The sequence below is a fragment of the Desmodus rotundus genome, chromosome 1 (genome assembly GCF_022682495.2).
Source record: "Desmodus rotundus isolate HL8 chromosome 1, HLdesRot8A.1, whole genome shotgun sequence".
Lineage (NCBI taxonomy): Eukaryota > Metazoa > Chordata > Mammalia > Chiroptera > Phyllostomidae > Desmodus > Desmodus rotundus.
This window is the reverse complement of record NC_071387.1, coordinates 96,263,959-96,274,323: the sequence shown is the minus strand read 5'-3', so window position 1 is coordinate 96,274,323 and position 10,365 is coordinate 96,263,959. Positions and strand designations below refer to the sequence as shown.

Genomic DNA, 10,365 nt, shown 5'->3' with positions numbered 1-10,365 from the left:
CAACATGTAATCACAAACAAATCTCGTAATGTTTTAAGTAAATTTATGATTTTGTGTTGGGCCTCATTCATAGCCATTCTGGGACACATGCAGTCCATGGGCCACAGGTTGGACACTGCAGGTGGGACACTTTGACAGTGTGAGAGCAAAATAAAGACATTTTGAGACATAGCAAAGTCTCAGAAATGTACCTTTACTTATCACGGTATTAGAGAATGACCTGAAGCAAGGGATAAAGCAAGAAAGAGGAAGGAAGTGAATCCAGGAGACTCAGGATCCGATTTGAGAGAGACATGAGGGGGTCCCAGCAGATGGTGAAGGGGGTTCTCAAGGAGACAGCTGTGCAGCAGGCCTGGGAATAACAACTCCCACACGCAGGCAGGTCAGAAGGCTACACACTGGGGTATTTAAGAAAATTAAGCCAAGGAGCAGAAAAGCGGGCAGGAGACTCAGCTTGTTGTGTTGCTGTCGCAGAACCTGAGCCAGTCCAGCTGCGGACAGAGCTCCTCCAGCTGCTGGACAATGTGGTCTCATTTACTGGAGCAGCTGCCGCCCCTGCACAACAACTGCGGTGACCGGGAGCAGCCTTTGCCCCGGCCAGCCAGCCTCAAGTTCCTGGGTGGAGCTCCCCATGAACAGCAGCAATGACAGCGGTAATAGCAATGGGAAAAATGGGGAGGCTGGAACATGTCCTTTCCCCATCCTCTATCCAGAGTGGAGACATGGGGAAGATTCTTTTGGATGCACAACATGAATCAGGACAGAGCAGTTCGAGAGGCAGCTCTCACTGTGACAGCCCGTCCCCACGAGAAGATGGGCGGATTACGTTCGATGTGGACATGCACACCAGCAGGGCCCGTAGCTCTCAGTCAGAACAAGAAGCTGTAGAAGGAGAGAAACAAGTTGATGCTTTGAAGAAAAGTGTAGACTAGGTGTCAGGCTGGTCCAGTAGGCCTGAGAACATTCCACCTAAGGAGTTCCACTTCCGGCACCCAAAACGATCTGTTTCTTTAAGCAGGAGGAAAAGCAGACCCATGAAGAAAGGGGGTATTTTCTCTGCGGAATTTCTTCAGGTGTTCATTCCATCTCTCTTCCTGTCTCATGTTTTGGCTTCGGGGCTAGGCATCTATGTTGGAAAACGACTGAGCTCGCCTTCTGCCAGCACCTACTGAAGGAAAGAAGCCCCTGAAAAAGCGTGTGACCTGTGAAGTGGTGTATTGTCACAGTAGTTTATTTGAACTTGAGACCATTGTAAGCATGACCCAACCCACAACCCTATTTTTACGTACCCAACCTCCAGTAATTCTCAAATCCAGTATTTTATTCAAACTCTGATGAGGCATTTTACTAACCTCATTCCCTTTTTGGCCTGTAAAGCACTTTAGAATTTCCTAACAGAGTTTACTGTTGTTTAGAAATTTGCAAGGGCTTCTTTTCCACAAATGCCACCAGCAGATAATAATTCTATCGATAATGCTGTTGTGCCCTTTCAGTGCCGCCAGACTGAGACCTGAATCATTCACGGTATAAATTTTACTCTTGCAAGATGACTCCCGTCTCTCTCTAAAAACAAGATCAGGTTGGCAAATGACATAAAAGTTTTGTTGTTTTGTTTTGTTTTTCAAGACAAAGGCAAGCTTCCCTAGGCTTGAACTTATTAGTTATTAAAAAGAAAGCAAGAAAAAAACACAAGACACAAGACAAAAAATATCCTGGACAATAAAAAATTATTTTAAACCAGCTTTGGAGCCGCTCTTTGCTAAGCTCCTGATGGCACCTTTGCACTCGTAGGAGGCGATCTGTGTAAATACAGCTATGAAATGGAATAGGGACTAAAGTACATCAGATTTTACTACTAGTATACTGTAATGCTGTCTTTTCTATGGTGTAGAATCTTTATTTCTGATAAGGAACGTCTCAGGCCTAGAAATATATGAAATTGCTTTTGGGAAAAAAAAAGAAAAAGAAAATTAAGCCATTAGAAAATCTAATGTGTTTGAATGTAATGAGATATTTAAATCTCAAGGCAGAGTTTAGGCTTGAATTAATGTTATACATACAAAGCAAACAAAACAACAAAAACCAGACAATATTTACTCAATGTGGGAGAGCGGGAGGAAACAAAAGTGCAGGAAAAATGGTCCTAGTAACTACATTGCTCAGCTATGAATAGTGTGTGGTGACGTAAACTCTGAATATCTATGTAACCAAAAATGTGTATGATACAGTAACATGTGAGGAATAAAGACAAGAAGTGTATGAAAGACGAAAGAGTTAAAGCCTTGACTTCCAAAATGATAGTAGATAAGGCCTACAGCCAAAAAATCAGGAAGTAGCAATATGAGCACGCAATTTAGACATCTGAAGAATACAAAATAATTAGCTAAAGCAGTTGAATGTAGTGCCTGTGGGGAACAGGAAATGAAGGGGGAACCCCAGCTCTTCATAATAAGTCTCACAGATCTTCTAAACATGTGCATATGTAGCTTTGGAAATCAATCAGTCAATAAATGAACACCACTGAGATGGAAGAGAATTTTCCCACTTCAGTATGCGTGGATTTTTAGGAGCAGCATTTATAGAGTCCAGCACAAGTAACACCCCTTTTTATTACAAAATCATCAGCATGCAATTCTGTAGCATAACAATGTCACATTCAAGAGCACACCATACGACATTTTAGGTGAAATGTTCACATTAGATCTATAAATTACTACACCCATATTATTACCCTACCAACCACACTCAAGCAGGCCTTACTTCTGCCAGACCCTGTATTTTATTTTTATGCAAAGATGTTTTAATGGATCAAAGGAAGAAATTGGTTGAAAAGAAATATTTCTAGTCACTGGTTTGGCAACCTTCCAGCCAGGGCATATACTTCTCTATAAGTAATTATTTGTAAAACTGAGGCAGTTTTAAAATATGACCATCAATTCTTTTTTAATGGCTTAAAGCAATAGCCATTTTATTAAGCTTATAATTCTGTGGGTTGGCCGAGCAGTTCTTCTGAGCCATAAATTCTTTGACACCACTCCCATCAAGAGGTGGGGTCTATGTCCACTCTCCTTAATCTGGGCTGGCTGTGACTGCTCCAACAGAGAGAGCAGTGGGAGTGATGCTGTAGGACTTCCTGGGATGGGTCATTAAAGGCCATGCAATTTTCATCTCGCTCACTGGAAGTCTGGAACTCCCAAGTAAGAGGTCCAACTACCTTGCCACAACTATGCTGGTAAGGATACCTGTAGACACTATGATTGAGCCTGCTCTTCAACCATCCCAACCCAAACTACAGTCATATAACTGAAGAAGTCATCCTGGAACAGGATTCCCCAGTTCCCACTGTTCTAACCTCAGACATTAGAGTCACTCCCAGCTGTTCAGGCCATCCGAGCAGATGACCTGGAACAGAGTATAGCTTTCCTGATAAGCCTTTTCCAAATTCCTGACCCACTGTGAACAAGACAATGCCTGTGGCTATTACAATGCTAAATTAATCATTGGATGCTAAACTGATGCATAAATTAATTACTGAATGCTAAATCAATCAACAATTATCTCTACATTGCATGTACTAAATATTTTTCTCTTCCAATTCTAAATTAATATGTGAAATAATAAATTATCATTTCAAGAATATCCAACCAAAAATAAAAACCAGTCACTCCTTTGACCCTTTTAGATCCTGACAAAGAAGCAATGGGAAGAGCATTTAAAGGAACAAAAGTGGCTGTACAGGAAATCCTATGACAGAGAATGGAAGAAGAGCTTCCTAGTCAGGGATAAACACAAAAGACTGATATAAACCTATGAGAATAGTGTCAGAATGGCTGTAACCCGGGTGGAACTGAGATTGTGAAACATGCTACAGACAACAAAAGGGCTTTTATATCTATATTTGGAGCAAGAAGAAGAAGGAAGAAACAGGCCCATTGCTTAGCATAGATGGTGTAATATTAACAGATGACCAAGAGAAAGGAGAACCTCTCAACTTTCATTTGGTTTGTGTTCTACAAAGAGAATGATGCTCAAAATTAAAATGATTTAAGGGTGTAGTTAGGAGGAAATTGAGGCCCCAAAAAAGTGAAGAATGATAAGAGAACAATCTCGATTGGAATGTTTAAGACTCCAAATTTGGATGCATTCCATCCCCAAAGATGCTGAAAGAAACTGGAGATATAATTTTGGAACTACTATAGACATGCTTTGAAAATTTTTAGAAAATAGGAAAAATACTGGAAATAGGAAAATCCCATTCTGACTTTCAATAAATGTTAAAATGTAATTTATAAAACTATTCAGCAATGACTTTGATATTAGTCACCCTGACAAGGTTCTAGATCCTATATTCTTCAGATAATTTGTGAGCACCAAGCAGTGGGAACAGAGAGAACTACTCATGCTAAATAAACCTCATTTCCCTTTTTCATAGTGTTACAATAGAATTACAACACTGTTAGGCAGGGGAAATTTTAGAACTTTATTTGCTTTCGCTTGATTTCAAGGAAGAAACATAATCTTCCAGGACATCTTTTTGGATAATATAAAGAAACCTGAGCACAGTACAGAAATTTGGTGGGTGTGCTGATGTTTGAACATTAATATTAATTAAATGTTGATTTGGGTGATGTCAGCAAAAATGGCAAAGACAGTAGTTATGAAAATTCACTCCTACATAAAAGCAATTTTTAAAAACCAGCAAACATTGTGAGAATGAACTTTTTCTGACAATTGTTTTTTAGTTTTTATTTTATAATCAAAAACTTAACTCTGCAGACCAGCTAGACTTGGAAGGGGTAAGGAAAACATGGAACCCAGTGAACTGCATCGAGAGCACGAAGATTATAGAACTTTCCAAGCAGATCAGGTGGGGTGAAGGGGTGCTCTCCTGAGCTGCAGAAGGAATGGGCTGGTGGGTAAGATAAAACATGAGTCAAGTTTATTCAAGTTGTCCACAGTCAGCAATGCTGATCTTCTTGCTGGTCTTGCCATTCCTGGACCCCTAGTGCTCCATGGCTGTCACAGCATCCATGCCGTCTTTCACCTGGCCGGAGACCACATGCTTGCTATCCAGCCAGTCGGTCTCCGCAGTGCAGATGAAAAACTGGGAACCATTTGTGTTGGGTCCAGCATTTGCCATGGACAAGGTGCCAGGACCTGTGTGCTTCAGGACAAAATTCTCATCATCAAACTTGCCACCTGTGCTGTTGTGGCCTGTGAAGTCACCGCCCTGGCACGTAAATCCTGGAACAATTCTGTGAAAGCAGGAATGTTCATAACCAAATCTTTTATCCCCAGTGCTCAAAGCACTCAAGTTTTCTGCCATCTTTGGAAATTTGTCTGCAAACAGCTCAAAGGAGACGCGGCCCAAAGGCTCGCTGTCGACAGCGATGTTGAAGAACATGGTGGGGTTGACCATGTCTGGGCGTGGGAAGTTCTGAGGTGGCAGCGGCATCTGCAAGGCCAGAATCAACTTTTTAAAGATTCTATAACCTAACCAAAGGCTTGCAGAAAATTGAGGAATGCTTATTCAAGAAAGATGGCTAAAACTTGGTAAGATGAGTCAGCTCTGTGACTTTAACTTGCCCTAGTCCTGTTCCCAACTCTCCAGCTCTGTTGCAACCCTGAGAAATAGCCCCACATTCCCATTGAAGTCTGGCAGCCACTGGAGGGAACAGAATGAAGCTGGAGCTCTTTCCAAGTCCTACTCCCCAAAATAGTCATTACTGGCACTGGCTTGTGGTTCCTTGAAAGACCCAACTTATAAGGCTGTCTGCATTTGGCTTCACTTGGAGCTTGCAAGTGCAAAAAGCCAGCTTCTGAGGTCATTTGTCAAAAGTAGTTACAGGCAAGTGTTTTAATTTTATAGCTGCCTGAGGTACTGGATAGTTGTTAATGTAAATAACAGACTAACCAAAAAGCTTAAAAAGAAAAACAGGGAACCCTGGCTGGTGTGGTTCAGTGGATTGAGTGCTGGCCTGAGAACCAAAGGGTCGCTGGTTCAATTCCCAATCAGGGCACATGCCTGGGTTGCAGGCCAGGTCTCCAGCAGGGGGCACACAAGGGGCAACCACAATTGATGTTTCTCTCTCTCTCTTTCTCCCTCCCTTCCTCTCTGTCTAAATAAATAAATAAATAAAATCTTTTTAAAAAAAGAAAAATGGGGAGATAAAAGCTCTGAGGTGACAATGTGAGGATGTCTGTATACTCACTCCCCAGAAAGACAATCAAAGCTGGTGGATTAAAAAAAAAAATCTCTGAAAATTGTTCTAATGGCAAATAGCCAATGAAGAAACATTTATTCTACTAAAACTTGGTAAGAATCAGAAGAGTCTGTAGCATTTGAGCCAAACTAATTCCCTCCCCCCTCACTTCTACCACCTTCCCTTTCCCCAGCTCAACTTGAAGGACACTCAACTCTAGATAGGTATGGGCAAGAAGACAATGCTTCCTCTCCCCACAACTCCCAATCAAGCCTTGCTTACCATATCTTGCCAGCATTTTTCATCCCCTCTAACTCCAACTTGAAGAAGCTAAATTTCTATTAAGTATGGCAGAGAAGTAGGGGCTCCCTTCCCCTGTACAGCTACTACTCATAGGATGGAATCTTTGTCCCAAGTGTGACAGTCCAAGAATACTGGGGTTCCAACTGCCCTCATCCCAGATTGCTAATAGAGCATGCTGGGAGAAGCAAACCAAGAAGACCAGAGGCTACTGTCCTACCCAGTGCCCAGAGTAGTGGCTGAGAGATTTTTGCCCAGGCAAAGGCACTCAGTAGATAAGAGACCTGAGGCTCTCCCAAAGGCAGTAACTTTATTTGAAACTTAATATGAGAAAGTTCAACCTTAAGGGCCCTCTTTAAAAAAAAAGAAAGTTCTTCTTAATTAAAAACCACAAGGCTAAACCATAGGTAATTTAATTAACCAGAGAGAATCAGGAAAAGAGACAGCTAAGAACCCTCCTGGGGTCAGAACATACCTCAAAGACCAGCCTCAAAATCTAGTCCTGTTCACATTTAATTGGATCAGACTGCTAAGCAATGTATGCCCCAGGAAATTGTAAAAGGAAGAAGACAAGAAGGAGGAGAAGTGGGGGCCGGGGGGAGGAAAAGAAGTCCACCAGTAATTAGTGGAGCTTAATAGGTGGTGTGTAATACCAAATGAAGCAGACAGCTTAATAGAAATTGAGGAAAGAGAGTCAAAGAGAGTCTGCTACAACCACTCTCATACCAAGGTGATGGTGTGCACGCCCAAGGCAATGTCCTCCGAGGAGCAACACCAAAGATTTCATAGAGAGGAAATAGACTTAAATAAAATAGCTTAGTCAAGTCATGAAACAAGCAAACAAACAACAACAAAAACAACACCCAGAGAGGGAGAAAGGGAACAGTTGCTACAATACAATATATTACCTAAAATGTCCTATTTTCAATAAAAATTATGAGACATAAGGCAACAGAGATTTCCTGTGAAAGGGAACAGATGTCAAGTTTAACAAAGGCCATGCTTAAAGAAATAAAAGAAGGTATGATATAATGTCTCATCAAACAGAGAATATCAATAAAGAGGTGGAAATTATTTAACAAAAGAAAACAAAAGAAAAGAGCCAAAAAGAAACTCTGGAGTTGAAAAGTACATTAGCCCAAAGGAAATATTCATTATGGGGGCTCAAAAGCAGATTTGAACTAACAGAAGAAAGAACCAGCAAACTTGAAGATAAATAGAAATTATGGAATCCAAAAAACAGAGAGAAAATAGAATCAAGAAAAATAAACAAAGCCTCAGAGAAAGGTGGGACATCTTTAAATACACCAACATATCTGTAATAAGTACCAGAGGAGAGGAGAAAGAGAAGGGAGCAGGAAAAAAAAAAGAAAGAAAACTTGGCTAAAGATTTCCCAAATGTGCTGAAAATTGTTAATCTATACATCCAAGAAGCTCAACAAATTCCAAAAGACATCCAGACCCAGATACACTGTAAAAGTCTTGAAAGACAAAGAGAAATCTTGTAAGCAGCAAGAGGAAAAAGATTCTTCACATACAAGGGGATTACAATAAGACTGTTTCTCATCCAAAACAATGGAAGGTAGAAGACAGTGGGATGACATATTCAAACTACAGTGGATTCTCTTTATTTACAGTAGTTATGTTCTATAAAGTCCCTGCAAACACTGAATTAGTTAATACTGAGTCATTGCTCCAAGGGGCAAATACAGGGTTAAGTTCCTGCCAGCCTCTGGTCACAATATTGTTTCAACCAATCAATATATAATCTTGTTTTTCATGTGCCACGGCTGGTGTGGTTCAGTGTACTGGGTGCCAACCTGCAAACCAAAAGGTTTTCAGTTCGGTTCCCAGTCAGGGCACATGCCTGGGTTGCAGGCCAGGTCCCCATCTGAGGGCGTGCAAGAGGAAACTGATCAATGTATCTCTTACACATCAAGGTTTCTCCACCTCTTTTTCCCTCCCTTCCCCTCTCTCTAAACAGAAATAAATAAAATATTTAAATATATATGTATATATATGTGTGTATATATATACACACACACATATATATAAGCACATATACATATAATCATGTTTTATGGGGTTTCTGTTTAAAGAAATTTTATTTAATATATATTATTGATAATTAACATTGCACTTCCAACCAACAGCACTATAACACATGCCTGAACAAAGTTAATCTAAAACATGTACGTATTTTTCAGACTATAAGTGCACTTTTTCCCCCCAAATTGGGAGGGAAATGGGGGTGTGTCTTATAGTCCGAATGTAGCTTACCTGGCTCACTGTGGGTGGCGGGGGTGTGGGGGGTGGGGGTGGGAGGGGGGGCGGGCGGCAGTGGAGCAGGGTCACAGGAGGCAGGAACAGGACCACATTTTTTGCTTCAAATTTTTTTTCCTATTTTCCTCCTCTAAATCCTAGGTGTGTCTTATGGTCCGAAAAATATGGTATTTTCTCTGTAAGGCACATCACAGCCTTCTTGCACTAGGAAAACCTGACTTCAGCACTATGCCTGGGGGCCATTTTAAATAGCAAAAGCACACACACAAAAAAAAAACACAAAAATTCAAATCTGTGGCACTAAACAGATCATAAAAAGGACATTTGTTTACAGTTTAAGAGCCAAAAGAAGAAGGCAGGGCATCACCTTATTCAACTTCAGCTGGAAACAGGCATATCTGGTGATCTAAATTTCTGCTACTTAGCATTTTTCTGCAAATGACTGTGAAAGCACCATGAGTATTGATTTGGGTATTACCAACAAAACTTAGCTAGCAAGCAAATTTGTAAATACAGAATCTGTGATTAATGAAGATCAACTGTACTGAAAGAAAAAAATTGTCAACCCAGGAAATCTTATATCCAGCAAAACTACCTTTAAAAAATGAAGGTGAAATAAAGGCGTTCTCAGATGAACTAAACTGAATTTGTTGCAAGCAGATCTGCCTCACAAGAAATACTGAGAAATGTGTCAAGCAAAGCTGAATGGGCATAAACCCAGATGGAAATTCAAATCCACATGAAAAACAAAGAGCACCAGTAAAGGTGACATGTCACCACATCAGTATAAATGTGTATATTTTTTTCTCTTAAGTGATTTTAAAAGAAATTGTATAAAGCAATATGTATATAATTGCATTGTTGGCCCTATAACATATAAGAAAGTAATATATTTGACAACAGCACAAAGAAAGTGAGTGAGACCAAAGCTGTATTGGTGTAAGGATATCACACCAGATTTGGATAATTCGAACCAACAGAAACAAAGTAAGAGAACCAGAAAGGGTGAAATAAATATAAGAAAGTCTATAAAATATATACTTGCTCTCCTGTCTTTTCTCAGCTTCTTTAATAGATATAAAATTATATAAGGTATTGTATTGTATATATAAGGCACTGTATTGTTGGGTTTGTAACATGTAGTGATATACATGACAATCATAACACAAAAAGGGGAAAAACAAGTACAGCTGTAGGAGTAACATTCTAAACCTCAATGGTATTAAATTAGCATATATTTCAAGTAGATTCTGCTAATATGTATATGGTAAGCCCTAGAGCAATCATTAAGACAATAGCTCAAAAACACAAAAAAATAATTAAAAGAAAATATTACACAAAAAGTATTTACTTACTGCAAAAGAAAACAGTAAAGGAAGAAGAGAGAAAAAAGATACAAGACATATATGAAAATAAAAATTTAAATAGATAAAAATCCATCTATATTAATAATATTACATGTGCATGGATTGAAAACTCCAATAAGAAGGCAGAGATTATACCCTGGCTGGTGTGGCTCAGTGGATTGAGAGACGGACTGTGAACCAAAAGGTTGCTGGTTCAATTCCCAGTCAAGGCA

General features: G+C 39.9%; 2 pseudogenes; one reads left to right on the top strand and one right to left on the bottom strand.

Moving 5' to 3' along the window:
• The first annotated feature begins 522 nt into the window (after positions 1–522).
• LOC112304847 (BCL2/adenovirus E1B 19 kDa protein-interacting protein 3-like pseudogene) lies at positions 523–1,172 on the top strand (annotated as a pseudogene).
• A 3,830-nt stretch (positions 1,173–5,002) lies between these two features.
• LOC112304825 (peptidyl-prolyl cis-trans isomerase A pseudogene) lies at positions 5,003–5,419 on the bottom strand (annotated as a pseudogene).
• Positions 5,420–10,365: the final 4,946 nt, after the last annotated feature.